Source organism: Durio zibethinus, chromosome 26 (assembly GCF_047325235.1).
Source record: "Durio zibethinus cultivar Kanyao isolate XHJ-2024 chromosome 26, ASM4732523v1, whole genome shotgun sequence".
Classification (NCBI taxonomy): domain Eukaryota; kingdom Viridiplantae; phylum Streptophyta; class Magnoliopsida; order Malvales; family Malvaceae; genus Durio; species Durio zibethinus.
The window spans coordinates 18,356,936-18,365,832 of NC_143187.1; the positions used below are offsets into that span (position 1 = coordinate 18,356,936).

The window sequence follows — 8,897 nt, forward strand, 5'->3', positions numbered from 1 at the left end:
GATGATTTGATTTATAAAGTTGATGGTATGAAAATTCTATGCTACACTTGTTAATATTAAAGAGGATTGCACCTAACTTACGGCCAGACAGCTTACTTTGGAAAAATATCCAGACAGAAAAGGAAACATGATATATTCTCCATATCTATAAAATCTATAAAATTATATAAAAGTTATCCCGACTTCCTTAACTCCCCAATCTCATCAATATTGTATTTAAAAATAATTACAAGGATAATCTAGAAATATAAAGCTTCAGACAGTGTAGAAGCTTCTGGAGAGAACAACCGAAAGCAATTCAATATAAAACAGAGCGCGGATTGGGATTTTCGATGATCCTTTTTTTGGTAGGGATTTTGGGGGTTTCGATGGTCCTTCTCTCCTCGATGGCGCGTCTTATTTATTCATTATGAAGCTTTGGTTTTTGTTGGGAACTTGTGGGTTTTGAATGTAATAGGTTTTTAGGCCACTTTTAAATATAACGCGGTTCTGTGGGAGTTCAGAGTGGAGGAGTTTGAGAAAGCGTTAATTACGCCTAATGATACTTTGGGTGATATTCTTATTCCTTTGTTAAAGGTTGGTTCTTTTCTTTTCAACTCTTAAAAACTTTGATTTTGTTTCTGGGTTCTTTAAAACATGCCCTCTTTTATGTGTTTTTTTCATCCTTGGCATTACTTTAGTCCTTAATGAGGCAATATGTTATTTTTAGAGTCTTGAATTTTCTTTTAGCAATTCGTTGATTAATTTGCTTGTATGCAATTTTTTTAGGAAAAAAAAATCATATTTGTAGACATAATTGTAAACTTCTGACAAAGACTTCTTGTGTTTTAATCAGAATAATAATTATTGAATTAAGGCAAATTGGAATGTCAAATGTATAACTATTGGCTGAAGATTATGGCACTCTCAAATACTCCGGTGAATTGTTGTTTTCTTTCTTTTAGGTAAAATTCAAGTTATTTGTGAACTTGGTTTTTTGTTTTTTCATTTCTTTAGTTAGTTTGTTATTTAAATTGTATTTATTCATTCAATTTGGATATAGTTTAAGGGTGTTTGGTTTTGTTGTTTAAAGTGAAAGCTTGATAGTTAATAACTAAGAATTCAAGGTTTTAAGAGGCATAATTGAATTATGATCTGTTTTGGTTCTTGAAGAAAATTTTGGAAGGATAGAATGATAAAAGCGACTTCATCTGTTTTGGTTCTTGAAGAAAATAAAAGAAAACATCACAATTAATATTCTAAATTAACTTATGGAATTGAAAATCTCATGTGTAAAATAATAATACTCTCTCTCTCTCTATATATATATATATTTATTTGCACAATTGAAACAATTATATTATTGAATAAAATGAAAATTACTTAATGGCCAAAAAATACACTATATAGTTAGTTTATTTTGGATTTGTCCTTAATTCTCATTGTGGATATTCTCCAGTGACCCCGTGTATGGCAAACAATCAAATAATGAACAAGTAAATTTGAGAAATCAGGGCCACATGAAACCCTTTAAATATCTTGCTTTTTGACTCACATGTTTCTTAGCTCTATCCTTAGACTATTGGTTGGCTAGAACAATATAATTTGATATTCTCCTTTTATTTCTTTAGTCAAACTTAAATATATCACAATATAATCTTTTATGATATCTAACTTTTAGATCTTATACTAACAACTTATTTTTTAGGTCTAATTATATACATATATATATATACATATATATATATATATATATACAGAGAAATGAGAAAATTTTAAATTGACAAAAATGATTAACTACATTTCTAATTTATCATTATAGAGCACAAGATCCACTGCTTGGACGATATTGCTATCTTGACTGGAGGTAACAAATACTGATATTCTTACACCCTCTTAAATTAGGAATGCCTATGCATCAGTTCCGTCAACTAGAAAAAAGTTATTTTATGTTAAATAATATTGGAATAAGACAGTATTGTCAAGTATACCCATCACTGGAAATGAATGGTTCAATATCTTTTACTCGATAGCATCTTCAGGCATAAAGTAGCTCTTTAGAATGGAGTGCAGATCCTAAAGGGTATATGGGTAGATTGAAAGAGAGGAGAACAGAGGAAAGAAAAATGGGTGCGAAACGAAAAGAGATAATTATAGCAAGGCTGGAGGAGATACAATCGCCATTGCCAAGATCATATTGGTGTCCTGTATCGCCTCCATCATCGGCAACAAAGTAATTGATTTTGTATTTTTTGTTTGAAATTTATTTTGTGATTTTGGGATCTTTTTAATAAACTTGCTATTTTTGTTTTTGTCTTAGAAAGTCAAGAGAATGGTAAGAAAGGGACGACGAGGGACAAATCTTCCTTTGTTCCCGAATTGGCTGCTTGCTGGCTGCCTGTGAAGAACGTTAGTGCTCAGAGGCTCTTCATTGAGGTAGACTGATTTAGGCAAAATTTAGTTTTCACATATTTATAGTTGGATTAAGCAAGGCAAAGTTCTTATTTACATTTGAAATATCTGTTAAAATAATCCAGTTTTGTTTATGGAATTTCCTTTGTTTTTATTTGATTTGCCTTTGTTTTCTGTTTCCCGATCTAAATTCAAAGTTTAAACGTTTTTGTTAAGCCATAGCTTTGGTGTGTTATTTTCTTCTTCATTTCTTCTTGGTTAGATCATTTTAAATGGTATTATTTTTCGATGTACTTAGTTTATTGTGATATAATTTTCAAGCATTCTTGACTGTGTTTTAGTTCAAGCAAACATTTTCTCTTGGTGTCTTGCTTAATCAAGTGAATTGGTTTTTCTTTTAGGTTTCTAGGATGTTGTTGTCCTAGGTGATAAAGAGATTTAAATCATTTTTTCTACAAATAAAGCAAATAGTAACAATCATATATCATATTCAATTAAAAATATAAACATGGGATTGAAAAGTAATGCAATTCAAACATAATGATTTCTTATAAGAGTGAAATTTGCATACTATGTTATACCATTTTTCATTTAGTTTTAAGATGGTACTTGCCTTATTTTTCAGAGACAGAAATAGATGACTCTTTATCTTGGAAACCTCTCAACGCTTATTTGATACTCATTTTTAGGTATGGGTGAAAAATCTAACTTTTTTCAATTTCAAGTTGAAGACAATTGACAAGATTGATTTATTTTCAAATTAATAAATTGTTTCTGCAACTAGAATACCATAAAAGAAAATAACTTTTGAGATGATGTTTATTAGAGAAATTGATGCAGCACACCTTATTTTGTGGAAGTTTATTATGGCTTTACAAAACCTTGATGTCTTCTGTTGTCCACGGAATTGAAAGTTTGTATAGAAACCTCGGAAGAAAAGAATTTATCATCTAACAGCTTAGGAGATGGTCCTTTTACAAGTTGCAAACAAGTAATTTCAGGTAAGATTCATCCTTTACTATTTTTAAATGATGACTCATTTAGTTGAATTCAGGAATATAGTTTTGATAATTTTGTTGCTATTTATTTAGAACCAAGGTAGTGAAGAATTTTGTTGGTTTATTTTAATTTTAAGCTGAATTAGACATTTGCTTAGTGGTTTCCAGCTTTAAATTGGATTGTATGGCATTTTTATTAGAATTTGCAGATGAATGACAATTTTTAAACATGTGAATGGTAGAGCCAACGAGCTTTTTGGTTAGCGACATCACGGTATTGGCATCTAGAAAGCTGCCAACGTTCGAGGCGTAATCCCCTCCCCAATCAAGTAAGCTCTTATAGTTTATCATAGATAGTGAAGTCAAGGGGGATTAGAGGTAGAATAAAAACTTTAAAAAATGATAACAGAAAGAGACGTAAGACATGACTTAACAAGGGTTGGAATAAATGTATGCAGATACTTTATTGTCTCATTATTTCTCAAAGAATGAGCCAAAATATCATTTTTCTTTCAATGACTAAATTTTAAAATTGTAAGCTTATGATGTATTGGTAAAGATTAAACATAAATCTCTCATATATTAGAAGTTTTGTAACATAAAAAATTGTAAATCAGCTTTTTATTTTGTAAATGACACAGCTTTATCATCTTGATAATACTTTGACATGTTCCTTTAATAACTATTTTCGTCTGATTATAATTCATGAAGTTGTCCTTATAAAAATGTAATATGTATAGTTTATAAATTGTGATCAATTCAATAAATTTGATGTATTATATCTTACTTTTTTTTTATACATAATGTCTTAAATTAGCTTTATTTTGATTATTTATTTTTTAGTATACTGTTTTTTCAATTAAATGAAAATTTTATATACTTCAAAATTTTATTTAAGCTAAATAAAAAAAAAAAACCGGTAACAAAGCGCAGGCATTACACTAACTTAATATAAAACTTATCCCCTTCTCTCAATTAACACCCAACTCATGTTTGTCTTAAAAATAATTGCAAGGGTAATTAGGCATTAAAAATTTGCAGAAACATAAAGAAGGCCCTAGAATGTGACAGAATAGAGAGATCAGGGGAGAAGAAGAAAAAAGAGTTTCTTTACCAGCTCTTTACTTCTATGGCTTTACTGCATGCATCGATCGATATGATATTTCATATTCTTACATATTTTATTTATTTTGAGATTTTTTATTTGTTTTTGCTTTTTTCCGTTTGCAAGCTAAGTTGTTTAATGTGAGATCCATCATCACATGAAAAAACAGAATTAGTTGAATGGAAATTTTCTGTTCAAAGGATGAAGAGAATAAGATCTGGAATCTTACTCATTCTTCAGAAATTACAAGAAAAATGAAATTTCCGCTGATTTATGGATGAATCGACATGTGGAATTTCAATAGAATCAACCATTAAAACAAGTACCTAAATTTAACTCATCTGAAGATCTTCCCACCATTTCGGTGATGAACATAAGTGATATAAACTCCAGGTTCAAATTGCTCAGTAACTTCTTTTTCTTCTCCACCTTTAATTGCTGAAGCCTCTAATGATCTTGATTCATTTTCTGAGCTTTGTTGAGGTGCTGCCTCTCTAGAACTTCCACTATCATTAGATGGGACAGCAGCTGCAACATCCACAACCTCTCTATAAATTCCATTATCAATTGTGTTATGCTGAAAAATATCTAGAAGGTATTAGCTCTTTCTTAGAATTTTGCTTTTCCTCCTGTTGTTGTTTATTGCTTGAAGTTTCTTATTCTCACATGTTATTATGTGTTGGTGAAATCGATGGGATTTGAGCTTCATACAGTTTTGGAAGAAATGGATGTAAGTTTTTATTAACTTTTTGTTATATTATAGGATAGACAAACTAAATCTTATAGACAAACTAAATCTTATATATGGTGACAAGTTTTTATAATTTTGTTGCTTTCTGGAGGTTTTGATTGGATGGAAGTGTGCCATATACTGTGGATTATTGAAGTTTGGGTTATTTTGAAGGGTTTCTCATTTAAAGATTTCAAAGTTCGATCTTTATGTAATAATTAGGGAAAATGATCATTTTTATCTTTTCAGGTGTTGAGACGATTTTGAGAAAAAGTTTTCTTGATTTCTAGGTGAGATTTACTTACGTATTTTGTTGAATTTTTTTGTTTACATTTAAAATTTGTTTGCTTGAAAAAAAATTAATTAGTTTGGTATATGCATTAGAAAAGTGTCTCTAATATTACTGTGTTTAAATCATATTTCTTATATGAGAATGTTAGACATAAATCTTTGTTTGATCCTATAACTATAACTAAGTGATTTAAGTTTAATTTGATAATTCTGTAATATTTGATCAAAGGTACTTTTGAGTAAGCTATTGGGTGCTTGGAATTTCTTTTTTCTTTTTAAATATCGTGGGTGAAAAATATGTATATCTAAATTATTAAATGAATGAATCTTGGCAAGTTGTTGATAAGAACATAAATGAAGTAGATGAGAAGATGAAATGAGGTCTTTGATATGGATTCAGGTTCATGTCTACTAAAATGATATTTACTTAGCCTGAAAGTTTAAATGTTAAATGTGGAAAGATGAAAAAATGCAGTAGGTGGCTCACAAAAAAATTTCTATAAGTTTATTTTCACAAAATGATATTTACTTACCTTGAATACTTAAATGTCAAAAATGGAAAGATACCCAGTGGTTGGTTACAAATAAAGGAATGAAATAGTTTTATTATTTTTAATATTTTAACCAGTGTGACTGGTATCACTTAGCAGAATTTTTTACTTCTTTGTATTATTCAAATGTCCCTTTAACTCATGTATTGCACATTAGATCTACTGGTCATATTCAAAATGAAATTTGTCGATGGCACTTCATTTGCCGAGGCACTTTTGTAATTGTTTTACTGCCTAAATTTTACCTCTATTTACCTTTGTACTCCTCAATCTAATTGACATTGCATTGAATTTTATGTTGATAAAGGTGCGGTGAGCCTATAACCGAGTGCATATTCTTCAATTTCTTACTTCCACTAAGTGAAGAGCCCATTGAAGATCCTAAAATTATTGATATAAGTTTGATTCCTCGTATCTATTTATCGGATTTCTCTTAAGTGTTTTATTTATTTTTTAATGTTAAGATAATGATTTCATTTCAGGTTTGTGCCTTTGAGTTGTCCTGATCTGTTGGCTTTTTTTTTAGTTAATTTGTCTTGATTTATTAATTTTAGTTATAGGTTTTTCTTTTCTTTTTGTTTATAAAGTTTATGTTTCATGTCTCTTTTCTCTTGAAAAATTATAACATAGATGTCATAGTTTTGTTTGGAGGGTTTCAGTTATTCTACGTATCACCTAACTTGGAGTGCCTTGATCTATTACCTGTGGAGAGTATGAAATAACAAGATCCATAGTTTTGTCACTAATTTCAGTTCGACTATCTTTTATAGTATTGTTGATGCCATAAGGTTAAGTCTTTATGGTTTGAATAATGTTGCCTATGATTATGTAAATGAAGAGCTTAGTACTATATTTTTAGCAGGCTAAATGTCTCAATATTATGATTGTTTTTTTGAATTATGCCTGCAGTTGTAACTTTGTTATAGTTTGTACTACTTTTCCTTGAGTAATACAATACTTGCTCATAAAAAAATGTTGGTATTCAGATTCCTACAGTGTATCTAAGTTATAGTTTTATAATTTTTTTTTTCTTTTTTATTTCAAATCAGCACAAGAAAAGAAGTGAATCAACAACCTCAATGGTTTTTTTTTTTTTTTTTTTTTGTTTCATTGACTGTGGGATGTGTATTCAAAATTGTAACCTTTGGTATTTGCCTTCCAAGAACTTTATCAATTTAGGTGTTTGGTAAGTTTCTGTCTTCCCTTGGTTTTTAATCACTAATTGAGTTTGTTTGGTTTAGATATTAATTAGATTTTAAATTGAGTACTCTTTTGGAAGTTTGCTCTACACCGGGTATATCTAATCATGTTTAAAGAGCTTGGAGCAAGCAATAGACAAGAAAATCAAAATTATATCTAATACCTTAAAGGAATAACATGGCCTCCTATTCGAACTCTAAATGGATGAATTATGGGGATGATGATGTTCCCAAATTCCAATATGTTGGGCAAAATGAAATTAATGAAAGGATCAACCATTCAGAGAACATTGGACCATGCTCTAAAGACAAGGAAACCCAGTAAGTCACAGAGAGTGATGATAACAAAGAAAAAGCATTGGAATAGCACATTAAAGTAACTGAAATCCAAGTCATGGAAATTGACAATAAGAAAAATACATCAGTTTCTTATGAAAACAGTTTCTTATGAAAACAGGTATGTAATACATGACATGTTGTTTATACTTTTGTTTATTATTGATTTAACTATTTGCATTCACCATTGAATTTTCGTGACAATTAATTGCTAAAAATTGAATTTTGCCATAGTCAAGTTGGTGAAAAAATCTGTTCTTGTAAAGCACGAGGCTTCTGAAAACATTCAAAAGGTATATTATTCATAGGAATCATATTCTTTTTTTGTTTAATATCTGCTTCTTAATTATTTGGCCCAATGTCATTTTCTATGCATGTTCATGATGATGTAAGTTACTAAAGTAATGAGTAACTCATTGAAAGAAAACTTCACATTTGTAGTCAAAGGTGCATAAGGGATTAAGTACAACAAACCTCAGCTCATATATCCAAGCCTTTTTGGCTTAGAATTGATGTATGCAAATTGTTTATTTCGATAATACTAAAAGCAAAATGGCAAAAAAATTTCCATGTTATTTGATTATCTACTGACTATTTAGGAAAAAGAAATTTTAAAGGAAGCAAACTTGGAGAAGAAGCATCTTCAAGCACCATTGATAAAAACAATAACTTTTTAAGATTCGAAGGTGGAAGCTCAAGGAGAAAACATTAGAATGCACAAGTGAGTGCTTTAAGTTTAGACATGTTATGTAACATGGAATAAATAATTCCTAGACTAATTGTTTTCTTTCCCTATCTACAGAGAAATAAAAATTGTCTTGGGCAAACTGAAACGGTTTTGTGCACACGAAGGCATTGATAATAAATCAAATACATGAACGCTAAAGGATCAATCAGTAAGTTAATTTGCTTACAATTGAAAAAAAAAAAAAAAAAAGGAAGAAAACTAAAGTCATAGACCCGCAAGCCGTAGCAAAACACATTTATTAAATTTAGTAATTTTGATTTCTTAAATGTGTGTTTCATATGATGTGTAAATTTTTTATCGTCTAACTATAAGTTTACTATTATTTTTTTTTTATTTTAAATCGAATTCAATATTTTTAAAATTACTTTTTAGGTTAATCATGTGATTAACCTAATATATATATATATATATATTTAAATTTTACTTCAAGATTTCATATATGTAAATTCACACTTCTTGAAACCTTATTTTATTTATTCTATTTTAAGTCAAATTCTAAATATTTATGATTGATTTTTTTTTAGATATATTATGTTGTGTATTCTTTT

At 29.2% G+C, this 8,897-nt stretch overlaps 1 long non-coding RNA gene across 31 annotated transcripts; it reads left to right on the forward strand.

Annotated features, from left to right (window-relative positions):
- Positions 1 to 358: 358 nt before the first annotated feature.
- On the forward strand, positions 359 to 8,490 carry LOC149511402 (uncharacterized). Of its 31 annotated transcripts, none has more exons than XR_016334074.1 (6): positions 359 to 576; positions 836 to 944; positions 1,802 to 1,846; positions 2,013 to 2,212; positions 2,304 to 2,415; positions 3,017 to 7,060. It is a non-coding gene; the product is annotated as an uncharacterized LOC149511402 (long non-coding RNA). The 31 variants fall into 31 exon arrangements; XR_016334080.1 differs by having other exon boundaries at positions 2,053 to 2,212; XR_016334095.1 differs by lacking the exons at positions 359 to 576; positions 836 to 944; positions 1,802 to 1,846 and having other exon boundaries at positions 1,853 to 2,212; positions 3,017 to 5,089; positions 5,198 to 5,224; positions 5,474 to 5,514; positions 6,374 to 7,060.
- Positions 8,491 to 8,897: the final 407 nt, after the last annotated feature.